Here is a 26244-nt window from a genome sequence, read left to right as displayed (position 1 = left end):
TTCACTCCTCCTTGTTCTTGCTGCCGTTACTCTACTCCCCTTCTCCACTACTACTCCCCTCCTCTATACTTTTACTTTCCTCCTCCCGTTACTTTACTTTAGCTCTGTGTTCCCTAGTAGTTGATCTTGCTCACCTGTTTATGGCTGGTACTCAGGAACTGCTTTTAGCTCATGTTTATTCATTCTTAACTTCAATCCCTGGATTTGGTTCCCTTCCTGTTCCTTGTTGTTCCAGGGGACTTTAGGGCGCCTGTGAGGGCTCGCTCTGCCGACTCAGTGAGACCTTCCGTGTGTCTGCATAGTTTGGCGGCTCCTATCTCCCTTGGCTGTGCAGTACTGGTGCTTCTGGCTTTGTTTCAGCTTTGGTCTGCAGCTTTCTCGTATTTCTGGCCACATGGTGTCCTATTGTCAGTGCTGATTTCTCTTCTGTTGTCACTGAGACGTGACCGCCAGTGCAGGTTTTCTAAAAATAGACAGGAACTTGTGAGTATCTCTTTTACGAGGTAAAGTTGGAGATCAGGCTCTGCAAGTAAACATGCTGGCACTGGGGGAGCGAAAATGAACTGGAAACCTCTGCACTGCCACCGTCCACCTCTGGCAGAGCTGCACTGGATTCCTCCCTGGTACTCACGCACATGACTGAGGGGTTCCCATCTCCTCTAGAAAAGGCCACATTTGTGGCCTAATCACACCTGTAGATTGTTTGAGGATGTTTCCCTAGAAAATGTCACCCTATTAGGCAGTGGGGTTTAGGGAAATGAATTGTGAGGGGTCAGAGTAAGGAGACACTGACCCAGGTAGTAGTTTTGCCCATGTGCTTTTATTCAAATAGAAGGGGTGGGAAAACACCTCATTAGCCCCAACTCTGAGGAGTTTCCTGCCTCAACAAAATTAACTAATGTGACAGTCGTCAAGATGCCTTTCTAAAGAAAGGTACACTGTCGTGTGTCCAAAACATAGTCTGACCCTCACACTCAAATACTACAAAACCTACTACGAGGAAAACTTAACACATCTCTCGGCTACTCTTGCACCCTTTCACATGGTTACGCCAGCCTTCTAAATGGTAAGGAAAACATATAAATGTTTCCAAAATGATACACAATTCTACTCCCTCTACTGTATTAGGAAGTGGCTATCTTCCTGTATGTCATCACAATTTTGCCAAGGGGACAATCATCTTCCTTGGTCTTACTCTTACGGGTTTAAAGAATATCTCCCTCCTGTTTTATAACTTTTTACCTAGATTGCGTAAACTTGGCATATCCTTCTGCCAAGTGTACGAGTTGTGTCCTTCGTGACACACTTACTTTGGTTACGTATGTATTTCCTCTCTGTCATGTTCAGCAGAGTACTGTTATTTTCTATGCCCCAGATTCACTGGGGCAAGGAAGAGTGGCGACTAGGATTGGTATCTTAGAAGCTCTTCTTTTTTACACTTATCTAATATACATTTTCTGTTATTCAACCCCGTTTCACCTCCTCTGCCCCCCCCCCGCCCCACCCTTCACCGATTACCTCCCAGTCTGTTTTAACCAGAGACCAGTCGCCGGCAGAAAGGTTTCTCAATTTCTCTGCAAAGTTGCTTCACATTGCCGACACCAACCAGCAAAGCTCTGGTTATCTGGAGGCTTTGTGGGAATGTTACCAGTCTCTGAAGTGCAGTGGGCAGCATTCCCACTCTGATACCCTGCTTCAATTGTGGATCTCCACGATTGTTGATGAGCACCGCCTGCACTTGATCTGTGCCGTCTCTGATTGTCTCCCAGTTCCGCGGGCGGAAGGCGTATCTTGTTTTGTTTCCACTCATGAGCTGCGCTGCTCCCACGCAGCTCACTCGTGCCCGACAGCGTTTGTGTGCAAGGCTCGGGTCTCTGGTCCGAGGGGTAAACAATCTTCTGCCTTGGCTCTTGGCACATTGGTCTTCTCTGGTATCTATAGGGAATGGCCCACACCGGACTGCTGATCCGACGGCTGAGTCCCAAACTTCTGTTATAGCGTTCAGTGGTTCTTCCGTTCTGCGAACTGTAACTCTCCAGTTCTTCTGATATTGTTCGGTTCACCTTGCCACTTCCACTCCCCCCTGCTTACTTCTACAACTCCTCGTGTCTACTACTGCGCCAACCAGCAATCCCTGGTTTTTGTCCCTTTTCTCTTTTATTTACCATGTTATTGGAAATAAAGAAAGGACTACTGTATTGTGTGCTATTCCGCTCTTTTTCCCTCTAGACAATTTCCTCGTCTGTGTTTTTGGAGTTCCATATTGCAAGGGATGTACTACAGACATGCATATAACCATATGGTATTTCAGTCCTTTCTTCATGAGGTCTTGGAACTTCAGCAGCGTCCTTGGTTTGGAAATGGGAGTATAGTTATTGTCTCCTTGTTATCGGGACAATGTCCTCGGACTAATCACAATGTTTTAGAAAGGTCCTCGGGTGATAGGAGAGAGAGACCTCACCAGGTTTGTATGGATCGCAGGGGATTAGGGGAGGTCTAATTGAGCCAGCTCTGCAATGTGTGTCCTTATGGAGTTGATTTAGTTGATTGTTCATGGAAATCTGGAAACGCTGGGTCTGGTGTGCCTGATTTGCATATGGTCTTTCCCCTTTTGTAATGGCTTGGCAGGCGAAGAACGATGGTCTGGAGGGTTGCCCAGAGTAATGCCAGAGGTTGAGATTTATTCTAAACCTTCCAACCATCACATTTTGTTTTGCGTTCGAGCATTGCTTGACAGCCGCCAAGAGGGTTTTACTCCTGTGTATTGATATATTTTTTTTACCGCACTCATGCACAAGTGTTTCAGAGCGTGATGAGGCAAGAGAGGGGAATAAGGGAGAACAAAAACGATCTTACTAGGCCCAGTGACATTGAGAACGCGCAAGTGCAGGGGAGATGGAAGGGGGTATGTGCAGGGGCTAGGGGAGAAATGGAAAGTGCTGAAGAAATAAAACAAGTAGTAGTGAAGCCGGCAAGTGCTAGGTTTAAGGCACAGGCAGGGGGTGTCTGAGAAGTGCAGAAAAAAGAAAAGGGGGGGGGGAACAGTACGGTTACAGATACAGACCCAATTGCAAGGGTTGCCAGAAGGCAGTATGGGTGTGTGACAGGGTGGGAAGTACCAGGGCCCGAAATCAGAGGGTAACCAGGTGCACGATGCTGAAGCGGACAGATCAGCAGGGTAGAGGAGGAGAGAAGCCAGAAGCAAAGAGGAAGGGCTTGAGGTGCTTCCGGAACCGTAGATGGTTCTCCTCAAGTTTCAAGGTGGCAGGGAGGCTTTTCCAGAGGGAGGCCCCAGCCAAATACGGAGAGCTACCCCCAGCTTGTTTCTTTGAGAAATGACTGACCCTGAGGGAGTTGGAGAAGCGAAGAGCTCGAGAAGGAAGGTATTTACGGAGGGAGAGTTGAAGGTATTTTGGACCCAGGCCCCAGAAAGCCTTGTGGACAGTGCAAAGGGTCTTGAATTTAATCATTGCAGCCACTGGGAGCCAATGAAGAGATTTCAGGGCTGGAGAGATACGATCCCAAGGCTGTAAAGGGGTAGTCCAGCAAAAAAATGTATTTAAAAAATAGGCAACATTAAAAAAAAAATACTAGCACTTTTTTTACACTTCCTATGTAAAATTTTGAGCTATTCAAGCTCAAAATTCGCAAAAGCAAGCACATTGGCGCATCTATTTTGTGAAATGGATGCCCGCCTGTGCTGGCTTTTGCGGCACTAATGAAGGAAAAGCCAGCCAGCTGTAGTAAATAAAAGCTACCGCTGGGTGGCTTTTCCTTCATTGGTGCTGTACGCGGAGGACGGGGACCGGAGACCAGAGCAGGAAAGCTGCAGCTGAATCTCGGTAAGTGCTATTTATTTTTTTTTAAAAAAAATAAGCACTAGCTGCGTTTTTATTTTTCTAAGTTTTCCGGGCTGGAGGAGCCCGGAAAACTTAGAAACAAAACCGCAGCTTTAAAAACGTATTTATGTTTGCGGTCGCTTTTGAAGCTACCGCACACATAAATGCAACGTTATTGTGTTTGAAAACGCTGCGGTTTTTCTTTCCAAGTTTCTCAGGCTCCTCCGGCTCGGAGGAGCCTGAGAAACTCAGAAAGAAAAACCGCAGCGTTTTCAAACACAACCGCGTTTTTCTGCCTGCTGTGGCTATCACTTTGGGTCTCCGGTGCTCCCCCAGGGGAGCACCGGAGACCCAAAGTGAAAGCCAAGGCAGGCAGAAACACAACGCGGTTGTGTTTCTGCTTTCCCATTTGGGGCTCTCGGGCTCCCCAGGAGCCCGAGAGCCCCAAATGGGAAAGCAGATTTAGGCAGAAACACTGCAGCATTTAGCATTTCCCATTTGGGGCTCTCGGGGCCCCCCGTGGGGAGCCCGAGAGCCCCAAATGGGAAATCGGCTGTAGGCAGAAACACTGCGGCATGTAAACACAACCGCGTTGTGTTTCTGCCTGCCTTGGCTTTCACTTTGGGTCTCCGGTGCTCCCCTGGGGGATCACCAGAAACCCAAAGTGATAGCCACAGCAGGCAGAAACACAACGCGGTTGTGTTTGAAAACGCTGCGGTTTTTCTTTCCGAGTTTCTCGGGTTCCTCCAAGCCGGAGGAGCCTGAGAAACTTGGAAAGAAAAACCGCAGCGTTTTCAAACACAATAACGTTGTATTTATGTGTGCGGTAGCTTCAAAAGCGACCGCAAACATAAATACAACGTTTTTAAAGCTGCAGTTTTATTTCTAAGTTTTCCGGGCTCCTCCAGCCCGGAAAACTTAGAAAAAAAACCGCAGCTAGTGCTTATTTTAAAAAAATAAAATAAATAGCACTTACCGAGATTCAGCTGCAGCTTTCCTGCTCTGGTCTCCGGTCCCCGTCCTCCGCGTACAGCACCAATGAAGGAAAACCCACCCAGCGGTAGCTTTTGTTTACTACAGCTGGCTGGCTTTTCCTTCATTAGTGCCGCAAAAGCCAGCACAGGCGGGCATCCATTTCACAAAATGGATGCGCCCATCTGCTTGCTTTTTGTGAATTTTGAGCTTGAATAGCTCAAAATTTTACATAGGAAGTTTAAAAAAAAGTGCTCGTTTTTTTTTTTTTTAATTTTTTTTTTAATGTTGCCTATCTATTTTTTCAATAAAATGTTTAGCTGGACTACCCACTTTAAGCCAAGGACAAGTCTCGCAGTCCTGTTCTGGATGAGTTGCAAAGGGCAGAGAGTAGAAGCAGGTAGATTTAGAAAGAGGCTGTTGAAGTAATCCAACCTGGAGAGAACCAGGGCTTGAGAGACAGTGGGCTTCTCGGGGGAAAGGAGAGGAAAGGTAGAATACCTCTGAGGAGGTGCAGTTGGAAGTTTGGCATTTTAGAGACATTAAAGATGTGGCCAGAAAAGGAAAGCATGGAGTCTAAGATGACCCCGAGGTTCTTAACCTCACAGGTGGGGGTAGGAGGAGGACCAAGGGAGGCCAGCCAGGGAGTGACAGGAAAGGAGGGTGAAGGTGTGCCGATGAGGAGGATCGGTCTTGCTGGCATTAAGGCAGAGATCGTTGGCGGCACACCACTCCTGAATGACAGACAGGCAATTGGAGATGAGAGAAGAAGCGGTGGCTGAGGGAAGCCTGAAAATGAGTTGTGTCATCCACATAGCACTAAAAATTGGAGCAGAGAGAGGCAATACGATGGGCAAGAGTTGCCAGGTATCGGTTGAAAAGCTAGGGTGAGAGGTTAGACCCTTGGGGAACACCAAAGGTAGAGAGGGAGATTGAGGCAAGGAAGGACCCAAGTTGGACCTGGGAGGGTCGATCAGAGAGGAAAGAAGCCAGCCAGGCCTGAGCCTGATCAGTGATACCCAGGTTGTCATGCAGACTGTTGAGCAGGATGGTATGGTTGACCATGTCAAAGGCAGAAGAGAGATCAAGTAATATGAGGAGAGAAGGAATGTTCGGGACAAGGTTGGAAAGCAGGTCTTCATAGATGTTCAGGAGAGCAGTTTCTGTGCTTCTGGCAGCTCTAAAGCCAGATTGATGGTCGTGGAGTCAACCAACATAATCGGAGTGAAGGTTAAGCTGCGAGATGGCCAGCTTTTCCAAGAGTTTGCCCAGGAAAGGAGGGATGGAGATCGGGCGATAGTTTGCAGGGCCAAAAGGGGTTAGCTGTGGGTTTCCTGAGAAGAGGGTGCTCAAGAGATTTTGCCAGAAAGGAGGGGGAAGGCTCCTGAGGCGAAGGAGTTGTTGAAGAAATTGCCCAGGGCAGGAGCAGGGGTGTCAATGTGGTCCATAATGGTTTTGCAGGAACAGGGAAGAACCTGTTTTGATGGGGCATTCATAGATCGGACTTTTCTAGAAACCTTGTCAGGGGAGAAAAGAGGAAAGTAAGAGAAAGAGGGTGGGGCGGCTGCAGGAGGGCCAGATTTCGGAGAAGGGTGAAGAGGGGGAGGAGACGAGAGGGTGGACAGGAGGTCCTGGTTTTTTTTAGATGAAGTGAGAGGCAAGGGTTGTGCAAAGGTCCTGGCAGGCGACAGACCTAGAGACTGCAGCAAGATTGGCCAGTTCCTTGTTAGGGGCTGTTGCAATGGTGTTGGTGTAAAAGCTATCTTTCGCTCCAGTTTTCAGGGTTTGGTGGTTGCCTTGATGTTGTGCCACTGTTTCTTTAACAATTACCTAATTGAGCATTTCTTGCTGTGGAGTTCTTCAGCATACCAAGAGGCTGAGGGTTTTGTCCTGACCCGGCATAATTTGATTGGCACGTAGATGTCAGATAACTACTTTAAGGTTTGGCAAAAGTAGTTAAAAAGAGAGAAAATATTCTCCAAGGAAGGTAAGTTAGAGAATCTCTCTTCCACAGTGTGTAGCGGGAAGGTTTTGAGTGATAGTTATCCGCGCATAGGGCATTTATGCTGGCCCTGATGGGCTACTTTGTGCATTGGGGACGGCCCTGTCGCCCAGCCAGTCCAGGTGATGCGGTCAGCACAATTTAGGAGGGAGGAGAGGATTAGATTTTCTATATTGCCATTAACGTGAGTGGGGAGAGCACATGTTCAGGTAGGTTACCTATTCAGCTATGGCGCTATGGATAAGAGGGCTTCACTCGTGGTTGGGTAGGTCTCAGGGAGATTCGGGCCACCGCAAAAGAAGTTATTTTCTTGCAAGTTTGAGGTTGTCCAGATCTCATCTCGAAAGGTACTACACTTGCGAAGTGGTGTGTAGATGAGATGGAAGGTGGTTGAGTCTTTATGCATGATGGAGAGTTTGTATGTAATGGTTGTCTTTGAACCAACCTGGCAGTGACTTTTGTAAATGTCTGCTAACCCCGCCCCTTTTTCCCCTGATTGGCCTGCATGTTGAATGCTACAACTGGGTGGTCCAATGATATGGGAGGAGGTTGGAGTCAACCAGGTTTTGGTGGTGAGGTTTGCAGCGAGTTTGTAGTACGTGATGAGGTCTGAATTTTCAGGTGCATGTGCAACGGCTGATTGGTCACTGATTGGTCGCTGATTAACATGCCGGTGGGTGTGTGAGCTTATTGATTGTGCAGGCTTTGGGGTGATGAGGTATTTTGAGGAGTTTAGCTGGATGGTGTAACCATTGGGGGCGCAAGTATTTAAATTGGTGGTTCCTGGAGAGTGTAGGGATGAACCTGGGTATAAGGAGACCTATGGTGTTGACCTCCTAGGAAGAGGAACAAGGCATATGTTCGCTGGCAAAAACAGGCAGCATCCTTCTCTTTGGATTTCCTTTACTGAGGATGCCTAGTGGAGACTGAGGTGGGCATGGCCGAGAAGGTCAGAGCACTGGTGGTAGTAGGCCAGAAAAAAGGTTGTACATTCTGTACCTTGCTGCTGCAGCCGATGGTGGTAAGTGGCCGTAGGACCCCAGAATCGTAGTGATAAAGTCGGAGGTGAGTGTGACTGAGCAGGTTGGTAAACCTCATTGCACTGCTATTTTCATGGAGTCGAAGCGCTCTGGCAGATCTGAAAGAAATGGAGGCTTAGTAGGGATGTAAAGGCATCATGAAGCAGGCACAGACGAAAGATCAAAGTTTGGTCTATAAGCTTTTATTAACTGAAAATGCAGGGTGGAAAAAGGCCTAACTTGCCCTATGCTAAGGTGGGATTTCTCTACATATAGGAAACTAAGGATAGTCTGCACCAGGAATTCCAAAGCAAATGTCTGCCTGTGTCCAAAACCTATACTTGCCCTCACAACTAAATGTTTACGATGTGTAGGGATGTCTGCATCAAAATAAGTAGTCTTCAAATAAGAGTTCAGAGTTTCTTCCAGCTCTTGGCTTGTACCCAGGTTTCCCTTCCCCAAGTTCAGGATAGTTCAAAAGATACAGGGGTTCCCTTCCCCAAGAGTTAAAGTCTTTCAGTTTTCCAAAACACAAAGCTTGGGGACACTGCTCAGCTCTTCTGATATGGTTACCTTTCACCAGTTCATATATTCAGATCAGTTCCTTGATTTCGGGTCACACAAGCTATTCAAACATAAGCTTTGTTGTGGGTGCTTTCATTGGCTTTTTCATAGAGGGGTGTATTCCGTCTAGGCGCAGTTGTCGGACCACACGGTCCACCAATTACAGAGCACGTTACCAGTACACCTTGCTTGCTTCCTTTTAACCAGTACATTGCCACTGGCACAGCTTGACAATGGTGCTTGATTCTGTTGTAATTTGCTTGGTGTGAATGCAGGTGCTTGGGAATGCATGAGGGAAGGTTTGGCTATGAGTATAGGAATGCCTGTAGTGAAGGTTCCAGGAGTTGTCAGTTGGAGAGCCCTAGCCTGGGTGATGGGACCTAGTGGTTCGTGTTTCCCATCTTAATGTAACTGGAATAAAGTTTACTTTAAGGAGCTTTGATTATTACAGATTCATTCACATATTACATTCTCTTGATGTTGTATCATGGCTTGGTTTGCCACGATGCACTTGTTGCACTTTCGTATATTTTCCTGGCGCTTGCCAATGCTTGTTTCTCATAGATCATACACTTCCTTACATTCTCTTGGCTCTTTCCAATGCTTGTTCATCATTGCTTCTCGTGGCTTGCTCTTGCCAATACTTGTGTTCTCATATCATACAGTTCCTTGTATCAATAAGTTTCACAAACTTGCTTTCACCCAAATCGGTATTCAAAAGTGCTTATTCTCATTTTCATTTGATTAGGTATTCAAAGAAATACTTGCTTTCATTCAAATCAGTGTTCATTGCTAGCTTTGCCTGCTCGCCTGCCAACCTGGTGTACTCCCTACCTGGTTGACTCTCCCGTCGGAGCTTATGGCATCTCAACAAGGCCTCCTGTCGCATTGAGTACTCTCTCGTGCAGCACCTCGTTCATTATCCCTGTTGCTTTGCTCACCCAGAGATGAAGCCCAGGCCTCATGTTACTGCTTTACCTGGTCACGCCGGTTCGCCTCTTGCCATCGGCCTCCAGCATCCTTCAGCTTCGCTTGCCGCTGCATACACTCTGCATCCTCCAAAGGGTCTCTAGCACTCTGATTTCCTGGAGAGATCTGCTTAAGCCCCCCCAGTCCATAGCTCTGCTTCCACAGCTGCCTCCATTTGCACAGTACTTCCTACTTTTAAAGTTACCTCCACCAGGATTGCTCCAAAAAGGACTAGACCGCTCACTGTTGAAAGAGGAGTCCTGCATTACTCTTGCTGGCCTTCTCCTCATCCCAGTACACCATTGATGTCTGTATGCGTGTGTGTTAATAAATTGAGGATGCGTTTCTCTAGTTGGTCTTTTCCTCATGCCAAAATGGTGTTTCTTGGGAAATGTTTTAGGGGAAAATCAGGGAAAAGATCTACAATAGCATTATGAAAGGGAAATGGGGACACTGTCTCACCTAAAGGCGCCTGCCTAAGTCTCCTCCACCCAGGTGATCCTCCCTCGCATATCCACCCCCAGGGTCCGGATCCAAAAGCGATGGCATTTTTCTGGCCACCCGATAGGAGGATACATGGGGTGGGGGGGGGGGGCGGGGGTAGTGAGGACGCCCTCAGGTTCCTCACAGGGAGGGAGAGGAAAATGCATGTTCATAGAGGCATTTTTGTCCATATGGTAGCCTTGCATGCCTGTTGTGCCAGGATGTATTGTCTGGACTGTGGCATGTTGAAACACTTGTTTATAGGCGTGTTATGAATGCCATATCATGTTACTTTATTAGAGGTATAGCTTTCTGGTGTTTGATCTTTTTCAAGATGATTATTCAATTGCCTTGCGCGAGTTTCTTAGTTGATAGTGTGAGGCCTCAGAAATGTAAGGGGGACAACTTATGCATTTTTATTATATCAGTTTCAATAAATGCCTCACTATCCCTACCCTGTCGAGGATTGCCTTGCCTAAAATAAACTAAAGGAAACACTCTTATCTGAAGGCATTATGAAGTAAGACTCAGACAACAGGTTCAAGGTTGGTTCTCAAAAGCTTTATTAACTTAAATGTAAGGATGAAGTGAGGCCTTGCCCTATGCTAAGGTGTGATTTCCCTACCTGAAGAAATCTAAGGATAGTCTGTGTTAGGAAGTCAGTGCTAATCAAACATCTGTCTGTGTCCAAAACCTATACTTGCCCTCACAACTAACTGTATACAATGTGTAGGGATGTCAGCATCAAAATGAATAGTGCTTCAAAGAAAGTTCAGAGCTTTTTCCAGCACTCGGCTTATGATCAGCTTCCGCTCCCCCACGTTCACAACATATCAGAGTTCCCTTCCCTGAGATTTCAAATCTTCCAGCTTTTCAAAAACACAATTCTTTCGGACACTTCCCAGCTCTTTTGTCATCAGTACTTTTCACGGGTTCACATAGATTGCCCTGTTTCTTGACTTCAAAATCACATAAGTGCATGTTGCAAAACGCAAGCTTCTTTATGGATACTTTCATTGGCTTTTTCCATAAAGGGGGGCTCTCGATTTAGGCGAAGTTGTCCAACCACACAGTCCACCCATTACAGGTTACGCAACCGATACACCTGACTACTTTCCATGAACAATTTGTCACTGCCTTCCCTTGACAGGGAAGCTTGTTTCTTTCATCAGTGTCACACTCCTCTAACACTTTACCATGGCTTGTTTGACCACAATGCACTTTGTTACACTTTCTGTATTCTTCTATGATATGATATGGTATTTGTAACGCGCCTATTCTGGCACTTGCCAATGCAGGTTTCCTCTCAACCTGCAGTTCCTTGAACTCTTTTAGCTTTGGGCAAATACTTGTTTTCTCATCTCTTACCCTTCTTGGTATTCCCTTGGCTTTGTCAACACTTGTATCCCAAACAATTAATTATGTGGTAGCTGCTACTTGCATCAGCCTGCTTTCACGCCATTCATAAGTGCTCATAACCTGCTGTTGCTCGGGGCAGCCTTCAAAATAGCTTACAATGTCTTTCAATGCGTTCAGTATTCAAAAGTACTTGTTACCGCATTCAAAAGTACATGTAACAACTTTCAGTTTGTTTGATGTTCAAAAGCACTTTTTGCATCATTCAAAAAGTGCTTATAACATTTTTCTGTTCCTTTTGGTATTCAAAGGTGCTTGGTTTAAGTTCCCGGAGCACCCCGGTATGAGTGCTTCCCTGTTTCCGGTTGCATAGAGCAGCTCCTTTTGGTCTCTTTCCGCTCCTAGCTCTGCTTTCCGGCTTCCAATAGCTCTGCTCTTCCGTCACAGAAGGCACCAATAGACTCACAGGGTCTGGCGTGCTTTGACGCCCCACAGCTCCAGCTGCGTGCACCCAAGAAGGAGGGGTGCAGGACTTCCAGACCCTCTTGCAGCTAACCTCAGCATCCCTCTCTCCTGATCGACACGGCTCCCAGCTTCTGTGTCTCCAGCTCCTCTCTCGCCAGCCCGCACCTCTCCAGCTCCAGCCCGCTTCTCGCTCTTTGTGCTGTGCGGTAAGGATTTTTATATTCATTTGGCATGTTAAGTGACCTCAGGTGTGGGTCATTAAGGTTAATTGCCTGGTCATGCCAGAATCCATTAGGTGGGTGTGCCAGGTTGTTCAACCTGTATGCCTCCAAAGCCCTCTTCTTCATCTCAGTACCAGTGTGGAGTTTGGGGCTGTCTGACTTAATAATGGAAGTGTGTATAACTCTGCGTTGTCTCCTGTCTTGGTACCTGGCTGATGTGTGTCTGCATTAGCAATATAAGGCTGATATGTATGTATATCACCCAAATGAGGATGTGTCCTCCTAGTTGGTCTATTCCTAATCCCAGTGTTGAGGTAGTGTTTTTGGGGAACATTTGGGAGGGAAGAAAAGGGAAATGGCTGACGGTAGCCTACAAAGGTTTGAGGGATAGAGGGTTCATTCTGAAACGGGAATGGGGATACCATGTCTCACCTAGAGACGTCCTCTCCCCACTCCCCACCCAGGTGATCCTCCCTCTTGTATCCACCACCAGGGTCGGGGCTACAAAAGCAATGGCCTCTCCCTGGCCACCTGAGAGGAGGATCCAGGGGGGGGGGGGAGTTGGGGGGGATGGTTCCATGTAATGTCGCCACAAAAATATCGCCGAAAAATGGCCATTTTTTTGTGGTAACATTATTGCATGGAACATGTGGGGGACACTCAATTTTTTTTTTACAAAATTTTTTTTGCCCCTGTCCCCATATATGGTCACCTAAATAATATTGCCACAACATTTTCCTGGCGATATTATTTACGGCGACCATATATATGGCGATATTATTACCTGATACCGGGAAAAGAAGTGAGGACGCTCACAGGTGCCTCACATCTTACAAAGGATATCTGCCCCTCACACTTGTACATAAAATACACAAAGTATATTGAAATTTACAAAAATAATTGCATTGGTATTGTATTCATAGTCTCTTTATAGCCTGGGTGAATTCCCCTTCCCCAGGTTTTAAGTTGGATTCAACTTCAATGTTCAGCAAAAAGGAAATCTGGGTTTGCAACACAGTTCGAACGGTTATTTGTGCCTTCAGATTGTTAAAAGAAAGTTCTATCAATCCAATGTTCAACAAAAGCAAGTTTCCTCTTCCTTGAATAATGATTTTCAGTTCAGGAAATAGCATCAATGATATTCTTGGTCAGGATGATTTGTGACCACTTATAAATGTCAAAGAAACATAACTTCTTGTAGGATTTAAAGAAACACAGCTTCTTGTTGTTGGCTCTTCTCAGCTCCCCTTTCAACATCATGAATCGCAATTGGTATCTTTGTCAGGATAACTTCACAGCACTTCTACTTCCACTTGGTTTACTCTAATACCAGGCCCATTTCTACAAGGATTCACAATGCGGGTCTACTCGCCTGACCGATGGCGTTCCACAATCAACAGCGCTTCAGAAGTTCTAGATCTACTGACAACCAAACATTAACATCCGCTTCATCAGTTTGCGTTTTCATGGCTTTCAAAAACTTTTCAGAAAAGACAAGATTTGCATTAGTGCTCGCTAACACTTCCATGCAAGCAAGGCACTCTTCTTCTGAATATTCACCTTCCAGAAGGGCAACCTCTTTGCCACTCTCGTCTCTCTACAACAGGTCTACTGCCAACCAAATGTTTTACCACAGCTTCAGCAGTTTGCAATTTTGTGACTTCCAATAACTTTTCAGAAAAGCCACAAATTCACATTAGTGCTCCAGGGCACTTTCATGTAAGCAAGGCACTCTTCCTCTGAACATTCACCTTTCAGAGGGGCAGCCTCTTTGCCATTTATGTGCTTCTGCCACAACAGTAACCAAAATACTCTTGATGATGTAATTGTACCTGTTCTCCTTTTGGCTTTGGCAATGTGAGTTTGTATACCAGCGTTACTTCTATGGAACAAACCGTTAACAAGCCTCACTTTTGAAAACATTGCATTCGCCCCATCTCTTTCTGTCGGCCGCTGTGACCTAATTGTATGTCTTGTTGTTAGTCACTCTTGTCTTTGGGCAATGATTGTACCACTCTTGGTTGTGGGCAATGCTTGTACAACTCTTAGCTTTAGGCAATACTTGTCTTGTTCAATGGTACTCACAATTTAAAGTTCAATGGCTTTCATCAAAATGTTACAATGTTTTCTGCTACTTTAAATAAAATGCTCCTTCAGTTAGCCTTCACTTTAGAATCAATTTTAGGGACACGCAATTTGTATTTCAGCTGCTTTCTTTTGTGACATTCATTGTCCGACGATCAACGGTCTGGTTAGCAGCAATTTCACTCAGACAAGTGATTCTGCTTCTCTAATATTGCCTGCCTTTGTTCACGAAAGGGATTAAAATGCTCGGTATCATTCACCAGCTTCTGTCTTCGATCCCTACGCATGATGCAGGACTTCCACTGCTTTGTCTCCTTTCGAACGACACACTTCTGCATTGAAGTTGCCTTTGTTCCGGCCACGCAGTTACGGTGCTCAACTTGCTCCTGAGCCCCTCGGCTACACTCCAGCCCCCAGCCACAGTCTCCTGCACGCTTCCTGCTGCGCAGTCTCTGCAATTCGGTTTGCATGCTGGAAAGCCTTCATGCTGCACAACCTCTGCACTTCAGATTTAGGGGGAAAAGCACCCTCTCAGGACCAGCAGCTGGAATCTGCTCTACAGTGTGCCCAGCACCCTCTCTTTCCTCCAACTTCTGCAAGCACTGCTAACAACAACGTGCTTTCCTTCCGCTGCTACTGCTCCATCGCCATCTAATGGCCTGCACCTTAGGGGGCCATTTATGCCTCTCTGCCGCCCTCCGGTGTGGATCATGTGCCTTAACAAGCTGACCACTCCTGTTGTATAACTCTTTAACTCTCTTCCTCGTCCCAGTTCTTCAGGGATTATGGGACTTGAAGTCTGTAACGACAAACAGATTTTATAGTCTGCTTTCTACTTTTAAACTCAGGTTCATGTTTTCTAAGTACATTTAAGGAAATATCACAAGCGTTCACTTGAATAGGGAAAGGCAGTTAATTTAAGCCATAATTAAGAGATTTCCTTTCACTGTACATCTGGGATTTAGGATAGTTTATAACTTTACAAGTCTCAGACAGTATTTCCTTCAGATGTTTTAGGGTTTTACCTTAGTTTTACCCACATTAGGATGTTTAATTTGTGGATTAGACAAATCATACCGACAATAAGCCATTGCATGGCTTTGTGCTTGTAGAAAGGATCTTCCCTTTTGGCAGCAAATACTGTCTCATCCAACGGGAATCTCCTCACCACCCGAAGCCTTGTCTCCTCCCAGGTGATCCTCCCACAGAGCATCACCCCCAGGGTCAGGAAGTGTCTGCCTTTCCCTTGCCACCTTAGAGGAGACTTTAAGCAGGAGTTTAGTGAGGGATCCGCAGGATTCATCACAGTAGGCGTGCAGTGTTTGAGCGTCTAGGTTGAGAATCATCCATCTGGTGCGCCATGATGACATCTCGACAGAGGTGGTATTCGCGTAAGGTGCTTTTGAGGAGATGCCATGGGAACCCTTGCTTGGGCTGGTATCAGATTGGGGTTGCAAGCCTATGGCTGAAATGTTCAAGGGGGAAAAGACTGAATGTTATTATTCAGAACCTTTGGTCTTCTCACCCTAACATTTCAGTCTTTGCCCTTGCCCCGACCACCCCCTCCCCCCCCCCCCCCCCCCAGCCCCCTACTTAACTTGCAGTGGCACACTTCGCTGTGTTCTACCGACTCGCTGTGTCACTTCCGTGATCGGGAACAAGTGCTGCAGTGTCCTTTCCCCTTTTATTTGTTTTTTATTTTTTTTTTTAATGGCACCAGCTGCGGGGGACACCCCCGCAACCTCCACTCACAGTATAGTGAACAAGTGTGCGGGGGGCACTCCTGTAGCCCCTGCAGCCCTTGCCACCAAATGGGGGATTTAGTCGAACTTTTTGGCCGTTCAGAATTTTCGAACAGCCAAAAAATCACCCAAGTCTTCCATTCAGGATTTTAAACAGTCTTTTAGCACTTTTCCCTGGTATCTATGGCAGTGGCATGTCCTGAAATGAGAGTGGGGAAACATAGTAAGAAGTGTAAGACGGAGGGAGCTTGTAGCATTGGCTACCAAATGGACAATGGGTGAAAATAATCTTTGAGGTGAGTTCAGAGTGGGGATTCCATAGAGAGCAGAGTGCTGTTCTGGTCTCTAGGAACATGCTACAAGGAAGATGTGCATGAGGTAATATGGCGCAGACCTCAATGTGCACTCACCACTAGTCATTGGTTAGTAATAAGTGACTTGGCGAGCAAGAAATTGTGTACTGTGTACATGCTGGGTTCGAAATTTAGGGGAGCTGAGAGCTATTTAGCTTCTGGTTGTCATCTTGAAGAGCCTGGTTAGCTTTACACCAACAGCTACCAGGTGCTACTTTTGGCTCCCCAAGCCAACTGATGCTGAACAAACACAGCTATGTTAATTTAACTATTCTTTTGAGACAATCCATAAATAGAACACAACTATGTCATTTAAAGCATAACTGGTCTGTGAGGAATCCAGGGTAATTGTCCCCTCTCCCAAATGGTGGCAACTCCTCTTTTGGGACTAGGGTTGGTGAGCCTGCTAAGGTTAACACCCCCAAGGGGATGGGACAAACCGGATCCCACTGGGGAGGAAAGGAAATCCAAAGAGGGATATGAGTTATCTTCCCGTGTAAAAGGATCACACTATCTTTGTTGGCTATGTGAGAATAACAAAAGACAACAGTGTAAAGTTCCTCATAGATGTGGCTGGGTTTCGGACCTTTTCGTGCTGCCATCTGTGTATGAAGCTTGGGAATAATGGAATGTATGGTAGAACATAAAGGTCCTGTGAGACGGACACATGACAGAGGGGACAGCCGACAGAGTAGCCCACAGGAAGAGAAGTCTGCCTGGGATGCGAAGCTGGAAAGTGGCAGCACACACACACGGCTTGAAGAAGCCAGAGAGCCCGCAGAGAGCGCTGCTGTTTCCTACATTGACGGGAGCCATGGAGACTCTGTGCCACAAACAGCAAAGAATCCAGACTGAACAGAAAGTGGTCTACCAGTGCCTGCTGGAACTGATGCCAAAGTCTGGTTGAGCCTCCATGAGAAGTACAGAGCCAGCAAAAACTGGCAATGAAGACCTGAGGGAAATCGGAGCCACGGTTCTGCACCAGCTGAGGAGACCACCTCCTCCAAGGAACACAGCCACAACGAACAAGGTACGTGGTGCCACAGAAGCAGGAGGGTGGAGAGGCCCGGCCAATCCCCAACGTGGGGTGGGAGAAACAAGATCCTGAGGCGGGGAGATGGAAACAATACCCGAAGGTGGGGTGAGAGGAGCAATACCGAATGGGGAGTGAGACAAGAGATTTCACGGTGGTGTGTGAGAAGCAAAGACCCAAGACTGGGTGTGAGAAGCAATGCCCCAAGATGGGGTGTGAGAAACCTGAAGGTGTCTCCCTGACTAGTCCCCAGAGATCTGCCATCTAGGTGGCCAGGACATGGCCATGGCTATTGAATCCAGCTCCTGGGGGTGGACCAGTCAGGGAGGATCACCTGGATGGGGTTTGGGGGTCCTCAGGAGTGGAAGTGGGACACTTGACGGGTGAGATGCAGTATCCCCCTTCTTGTACTACCTTTTCCCCATCCTACCACGCAGGACATTCAAAACTGCTAACCCCCTTTTCCGACACAAACACTTTTGCACAACGCACCACAGAACAAACCAACACTGTAGCAGTTTACCTGTCCCAATGCAAGGGTCAGGCAATTGATCAGAATTGCGCCCACCCGACAGCACTTTCTCTTCCCCGCAGGGATAAAAGGTGGAGCAAGGCAGACCGCACAACGCGACAGCTTTCCAGACCCTGCAGTTTAAAAGGAGAGGAAAGGTGGTGAATATCGAGAGGCTGATAAGGAGGGATACGACCTTGCCCTTTTCAACGCAGACCCGCAAAACCTCCACAGAGCGGATCGTAAGACAGAGGACAATAGCCCAAGTGTGTTGCAGCAGATGTCAATGGTACACAGAGTGTGTTGACACTGATGAGCTGGAGCGAGGGAAACTCCTGCTACTGTGGTACCAGGCTTGACTCCAATTACGAGGAAGACCAAGCGCTTCATCACAGCCATTGAGTCGAGAGGAGAGATGATGGTGTGGTGAATGAAAGATGCAAAGCAGCAAGTTGAACTAAGTTCAAAGAACTGTAAAAGTGTTGAGGGAGAGACCAGCTGCAGAGGGAACTGGCGGGACATCGGTGCTAACTCGAGACTCTGGTCGATCCCTGTTTGAATGATACTACAAATACCAGAAGGCCATAGGAGAGCTGCCAAGTTAGGTCAAAGTGGTCATACAAGAGGTCAAGCGAAGTCCTGGTAGTCGAAAGCCTTTGACCTAAGAACTGAGAAAGCAAGGGAAGTGAATCCTGCAAACAATTGTGAATGTGAAGTTGGCAAGAGTGAACCCGACCAATGGATGCTGACAAGAAGGGGGCAAGTCTAATGTTCCAAGAAACAGTGTGTTGGCAAACGTGAACCCGGCTGAGGGATGTCCACTCTGAACTGTTTAAAGACATTGACATTTAAGAGGGGTCTGATCCTGAACGAGGGAGATCCAGGGTTAAAGCTATTACCCAAAGTTAATTGTAAAAAGACCAATAGTCGAGAGGGATCCAAGCCCGACTGAGGGAGATCCAGGGGTGAAACCATCGACCGAGAAAAGCCAGAGTGAACCTGGTGGAGGGAGGCTGAAAGCAGAGGGGCACTGCGCACAGAAGAGGAGGACCCCGGGGTGAATCCATCACCCAAGAAGTACATAGAACTTGACTTTGTGTTTTGTTGTTTTGGTCATTTGAAAATTTATCGGGCCCTTGGAACCAGGAGACACAACCACTGAGGCCCTTATAGCAATAGGAACAGCGGTCCGCGCCCGGAAGATGGGGAGTCGGGGGGGGCGGGGGGGGGGGGGTCAAGATTCCTCACCCTAAGTGAAAGCAGGAAACAAACTTTCATTTGTTGAAGAAACTTTTGTTTTGTTGATTGAATATATCAGGCCCTCGAAGGCAAGAGACTCAAGTAAAATGAGACTTGGCCATCGAGGCTCCTGATAAACTGGAACAGAACTGTCGGCTCGTGCTGGGAAAGTTCGAGTGTCTGCTGTGCTCCAAGATCCCAACCCGTGCTCAAAACGTGGGGAAGGAATATCCCAGCTAACGCATCCTGACATATTATTTGAGAAAACATATTTTTTTTCTTGATAACCATCCCACACCTTTTTTTGTATTAGTTGTAAGGTTTGGCAATAGGTTTCTTAGTATAGGCCCTTTTGTTTTGACACCACGCCACTAGGACTGCCTTATTTTGATCTGATGGTCGACGCTTGCTCCCATTTTAGATTTGCTTTAATATAGGCGTTTTTCCACCCTGCAATTATTGTTCAATAAACACCCTTGAACTGTGATCACTTGTGTCTGTCTTTACTGTTGCCACCATGAGTTCCTTACAGGGGTGAGAGACACGATGCCACCAGGCCGGGTGAGACACGATGCCACCAGGCCGGGTGAGAGACGAGAGATCTCAAGGCTTGGTGTAAGAGGCAAAACCCCAAGGCAGGGTGAGACGAGAGATCCCAAGGTGGGTTGTGAGAAGCAAGAACCCAAGGCTGGGAGGAAGAAACAATAGCCTGCAAGATGGGAAGAAAGCAACAGTTTTCCAAGGCGGTTGAGAGAAGCAATACCCCAAGATGGGAAGAGATGCACATAACACCAAGGCGGGGTAAGAGAAACCAATTTCCGGGGCTTAGTAACTACGGTCTGACTGCAAGAGTCAGACTATTATGCAAGGAGAAGAAGAATATAAAGAGACATTGTGCAACCCTGAACTGTGTAGTTGGGCAATGTGAGAAACCGGAGAGTATTTTCACACACTACTCCCCTTGGATCCTCTTCTCAGGGGACCAGGGAAAGGCCATCGCTTTTGGATCCTGACCCAGAGGGTGGAGATGCAATGGAGGGAGGATCACCTGGGTCCTTGGAAAGTGGGGAGAGGATGTCTTTGTGTGAGGCATGGTATCCCGCTTTCCATTGTGATAATAAACTGTCACCTCCCCCTAGTGTCATAAGTTGTTGCCAGTAATTTCCTCTTATTTCCCCTCAGTCACTTCTCTAGTACTGGGACGAGGAAGAGGCAACTAGGAGTTGTACACACTAGCATGCAGTTACATCACTATGGTACTGAGACGAAGTGGCCTGGAAACTATTGCAAGGGGCAGGCATGTCCACAGAATAGAATTCAGTGTGGTCTTACAATTGAACTTAAGAGCTCGCACCTGCAACCTGTTAACAGGTCACAGGTGCATAAAAAGTGGAGCTGCTAGCAAGAGGACGGAAACCAGCAGGAGAGAAACCGGACTGGGAGAGACAGGCCTTAGAGGGGAGAATTACTGCCCAGGAGGGGGCTGCCGAGGAGAGTCCTTCCTGGAGGCCAAGATGCCGGCTACTGCAAAGGAGAGACCAAGACGCAGGGACCTGAGCGGGCATTGAGAGCGTTGAAGCTGCTAGAGTGTCTTCTGCCTTGTGCCCACAGCCGGTGCTGTGGGGCACAGAAGACTCCCTAGTGCTGCAGGCCACTGGTAGCGTCTGCGGTTGAAGAGCAGAGCTACTGGCAACCCACAACGAAGTTTGCACAAGGTAAGCGCTACTTGCGTAGCTCCTGGGAAGTGTGCGTAGTGCTGAAGAACACCAGGAGAAAGAAGAGAGGATGCCAGGAGGAGCAGCCGAGGACCGGTGAGTAAATTGAAGGGAACACTTGTACCGGGACGCTCCTGGGGCTACAACTGGGCATATGGTAATGCCGGATGAACTGAAATGTGTGCAATTGATGGTGAACCCAAAGTGAAGAGTTTTTGATCACTGAGCAAACTTTGAACTAGAAGTAAAGGAACTTGAATATAAAGCCAGCATTGTTGAATACCGAACTAAAGGAAAGCTTTGATATTAAGAATGAAATTAAAGCAAGTATGAAACACAAGAAATTAAATTAACATTTAAAGATAAAGGATGAATCGCTATGAATAAAGTAAAAAGCAAGTGATGAACACTTATGAAGATTGTGAAAGCAAGGTGGTGGAAGAGAGTGAGCACCACAGTTGTGTGGAAGAACACATTGTCGGTTTGGGAAGGGAACCCATAGGCCTGTTGGAACATCTTTGAACTTGGTGAAGGGGAACTGGAAAGTAAGCCAAGAGGTGGAAGAAGCTCAAATGTATTTGGAACACTACTTCTTTTGTTGCTGACATTGCTGTACATTGTTTAGCTTTAGTTGTGAGGGCAGGTATAGGTTTTGGACGTAGACCACGTTTAAATTGAAGTTACCGACTCTTTAGGTAGGGAAATCCCACTTCAGCATAAGTTGGGACTTAAACCATCCTGCCACTTATGTAAATAAAAGTGTCTTGTTTAAACCTTGAATCTATCTGTTCTTGCTTCCTGGTGCCTTCACAGCAAGTAGAAACCAAAGGGACACTTGGGTGGGGGGGGGGGGCTCAGAAGCCAAACACCACTTTATAGATTGAGAGGAAACCCCTTACCGGACCTTTCTTGATTGAGCTTCTGTTAGTGGTAGGGACAGAACTCATGGCAAGATTAGACTTTTGACCGTTTTATGTTGGTACCCTTTATTGTTTTCTTTATAGACTAGGGTGAAGGCTCCTTGGAGGTAGAGCAAGGGGAGGCTATAAGCTCTTTTCAATAAAACACTGTATGAAACATTTCTTGTCCGTCTCCTGAGTCTGACTTATCACAGGTCATAAATAATGGACACTATGTTTTCATCTTATGTGGAAGTTAGATTTGCATGAACTTTATGTATTAGCTCCTTGTTCCCCTGTTGTAATTCCTGGTCACTGGTTAATGCTAGACACCCATGAGCTGCTTTTACCTCCAAGTTATCCAATCTTAATTTCGATCCTTGTATATGCGGTAACTGAAGGGGCAAGCGACTTACTATGCCTGTTTAGTAGCTTGAAACTTGAAATTGTTATCCCTCTTACAGACTATATTGATGGGCTATGTACTGAGCATTCTATGGGGACATTTCAGATGGGCGTGGGTGAGGTTATGAAGAATGATCTACATGCAGGTCCGTATTTTTTGTGGCTGTGCCTGTGTAGATGTCATCTGGTTGAGGGCTGCACAGAGTGTAGTCTCCACATTCCTCTGGAAACAAAGTTTTGAAAAGGTGTTACTTGCAGCTGATTGACAGGGAATTACCTCATATTTCAAGCCATTTTCTAAAGGATTGCATCACCCCACTCGTACGTCTTTCCAACTGCCCTCCTCGAAAGCTTATTAGCATTTACACCTGTGTCTACATTACCTTGTGCCATATTGCAGTAGGTGGCCATTTGCATTTATATTATTTCCAGTGTTTTTACACTCATTTCTTGTTTTGCTTTTGTCATTGATATTGATTTAGTTAGCGCTCCTTTTTTATCTATCAGTTTTTTTACAAACAAAACACAAACCAAATATTTGTGCATTCCTATTACTATAGGCAATCGCACTTCAGTCTGATTGATGTGCAGGTCTGCCTGCATTGTTGTAGGATACGGTATAATTTGGGTTTACTCATACTAAAGTTTTAGAAATATATTTGTCATGCTTATTTTTTCTTCCCATAGAAGACATTTCAATTTATGGAACTGTAAACCTCAGAAAATGCTGGCATGTCCCAGATTGCAATTAGATCTGATTCAACACAAAGAAATAGGCAATTAATCATTTCAGATCAAGCAGGTATTTACATTACCCCTGTGTGATGGGGTAACCTAGTGGAGATCGGAGGGCTTAAGAGGGGGAACTCTGGATTAGGGGAGGCCACCAAGTACGTGAGACTCCTTATGAAAGTTGTACATTGAGGATCCATCCATCCCTCTGCCCAACTCACACCCTTCAGTGAAATTGCCCTAATATGCCAGGCCAACAGCAATGTACACTTGGTGGGCGGGACTCTATTGTCAGTCTTCTGCCAATTTGAAAGTGTCCTAGGAGGTAGCCCTGTGATGCATTCCAAGGTACCACCAGCTTTATGAAGGGGGAAACGGGGGAAAAAGAGGTGTATTTTATGCTAGTCCAGAGGCTGGGAACTTGAAATATTTACCCCTGCTGTACCATATTGCTAAACTCAAGCCATTTCATATATCTTATCCATGTTACCATGTGCTATTGGTGTAGTGCTATGTTTCATTAGGTTAGGCACTGCCTCATTTTTTCTATGCCCGTTTACTTCTTTAACTAGGTGGCAAGTGGGCTATGCAAGTATACACGAGGCCCCACATTCCTATGGGAGCACCCATTATAGGCTTCTCGTATTCTCTTTGCAGCGCGCACATTTTGTACTAACCATTGGCTGGTGAAAATGGAATATTGACAAGTAAGGAATGCTGTGATGTGTGTCTGTGTAGAATTGAGGTGACGAGGGAATTTTTATGGACTGCTAGAAGCTTGAAATTTTACATTTTTACCCCTGCTCTTTGCACAGATGAGTCTGTCGGTAGTTTAGGAGTCCCTCACTAAGGGCAAGTATTATTACTGTAACTTGTAGGTGAAGATGACTGTACTGCTCTCCCCTGAAAATTGCACGAAACAACCATAAATCATCAATGCAATTATGGAGCAAGTACTTTGAACCAAAAAACAGACAGACACAATAACTCACAACCACGCACTCTTAGAAGATAAATCGGCTCTTTACAGCTATTTATTCAAAGTTTACAAGTACATAGAAATAACTCATAAAAATAATATGGATATGGTTCACAGAAGAAATAAAGAAGTCAAAGAAATACATCACCGTAAGTCCTCATCTCGTCCAGAAGCGGCTGGAAAACTCCGGGGACACCCAGGCCGAGAGTACCACAGCTCACAGGAAGGCCAGACGGAGCGTCCTTCTCTGGCTGAAGTCTCACCTGACCCCCCTCCGGGTTTCCGTATATATATACACACTCCACAAAGGGGAGTTAATTCTCGAACCTTCTGGAAATTGCACCTGCGCAGTTGAGGAACAGCCGTCTGTTGCCAGCTGGGTCAATCGAGAGCTCCCCCCAAGGAACGCAGGTCCTCCCTGCTCTAAAAAACACGCTCCACGGAGAACAGTAGCAAGCCATAACGTTAGCTTTCCCAGCAGAAATGGCCTTGACCGCATACCAGGTTTGGAAAAGCATGTTTGTCTCAGCACTGTGAATCTAACACTTCAGCAAAATGTGTGCAGCCTTTCACTGCGGTGTGAAGTAAATATCCAACATGGCTCTGAGCGCTCCCAGAATGCATTGCGCGCCCGCGCCATTTTGAACCGAGCATAAATCCAGTAGAACAATGACAACAGTCCAATGACTGTTGGTCGCCCCCTCTTCTTAAGCCAGGGTCCACAGCAGATATAGCATAGGAGCGTGAAAGTTCCCTTCCCTATCAGAAGAAAGAGTTAGGCAGATTGTTAGCTATGCCGTGAAGGATGCTGAGAAGAAAATGCAAACAAATTCTTAAGCCTGACAATGCTCCCCCATCCTTAACCCCAAAACATGGATTCCCCCCCAGTAGACTACAGTTCTGAATATTTATTTTGAAGAGGCAAGGCTCTTTGGTGATCAACTTGAGAATATAGGTAATACGGCCGCAGTATGATATTGATAGATTTTTATCTGCTGGTTACCCCATGCTGAAATTCTGTGAATCCACATCATTGCAGCTTATATTAGCACAAATATGTGTATTCCTGGTACTCAGTGCAGTATTTTAGGTAAATTCCATTAATGTTTGTTTTTTAAAAACCTTTTCCAGCTTCGTTTTGAAAATGTCAATGGATTGGGTACACTAGTGGATGAAACCTCGTCTGAACCACTTTAAAAAAAAAGTCAGAGTATTAACCCGTCTATACCATACGTGGCAAAAGTGTTGAAAAACGGGTCACCAGAGAGGCCCCACTTTTCACCCTACCTGAATGCCCAAATAAAACCCCTCTTTTCCTGTATTGAATGGAAGCTCTTGATTTTGGTGTTAAAAAAAAATAATGCATTTGACCCTAGAATACTGTGGTCAGGTGTAATAAGTTGGAGGCTACTAGCCAACCATAAAAAGTGACTCGCCCTCAATTCTATGAACAAACTGCACACCATTTGTTACTTGCCAAGGGTAAATTATTACTAGCCACTGTCTAGTGGTGATTGCAAGCTTTGTGCCCAGCTGTGGTAATAACTGAATGCAGCAATTCCACCCAATGAATAGTTTATACAGTCTGTCCTTTCAAATACCATTACAGCCATATTCATAATGAGAGCCAAGGTTTTTCAAGGCGTATGCACGTTGGAGGGCAAATGGGTTTTTACTTTATCGTCAGCATTGACGTCCGATATGTTTTTAACCTTTTAGTATGAATTTGTCCTGTGCGGGTGGTGGTATCATTAGTAAGGGCATAAAGGAAGAAGAGGAAGAGTAACATTAGCAAGTATTATACAGAAGTAATCTAGGAATTCTTGTTATGAATGCTTGTTATAACAGTTATTTCGAGGGGATTGGGTCCTCCGACGTATTCCATATCTGACATGTAATCACCACAGCTGTGCTGCTTCGGAAACTTTTTTCTGCGTCGATGACGTCAATGCGCCGTCGTCGAGGGCCTCCTCCGACGTCATCCGATGTGATAAGTAGGACGCACGACGCCCGTAGCCTCAGTTCCGTTTTTCCGCGAACGTGTTGCTTCGTGATTCTCTGTTCACGCCTCGACTCTTTGGAGTTCTGTTCTTCTCGGTTCTTCGAACCTGTTCGTTTTGTGCAAATCCTTCGTGTGAAGATGTCTTCTACTTCGTCTTCGACCCCGCGTCCGGGTTTCAAGAAGTGCGGGGAGTGTGGGTCCAAGATGTCGGTGACGGACTCGCACGACGCCTGCCTCTGGTGCCTCGGGGAGGCCCACGACACGGATGACTGTATCGACTGCCAGTCGCTCACGTCCAAAGCCTTACGCGAACGTAAGAAGAAGTTGTCGGTAGGTCGGGTGTCCAAGCCCAGGAAGTCGAAGTCTGCGGGGCTTTCGACGGATGATTCGAGGGGTGACTCTCCGCGTCATCGTCGGAAGTCTCGTGGGTCTCCTTCTAGGAGTCGGTCTCGCCACTCCTCAGCCTCTTCGAGGCGTTCTCGGAAGCGCCGACACCGGTCGTCTTCCAGGTCCTCCTCGGATGACTCTGCCCGGTACGTCGCTTACCCCACCAGCCGTGCGACGCCAGAGGAATGGGCTTCCTTCGGGAAGAAAATGCTGGCGATTCTTGAGTCGCAGGGTACTAAGCCGTCCGCGCCCCCGAGTGGGGTCGGTCGTGA

This window comes from Ambystoma mexicanum, chromosome 14 (assembly GCF_040938575.1).
Source record: "Ambystoma mexicanum isolate Mex_15411 chromosome 14, UKY_AmexF1_1, whole genome shotgun sequence".
NCBI classification, from domain to species: Eukaryota; Metazoa; Chordata; class Amphibia; order Caudata; family Ambystomatidae; genus Ambystoma; species Ambystoma mexicanum.
The sequence above is the reverse complement of the archived record's forward strand: the minus strand, read 5'-3'. Positions refer to the sequence as shown.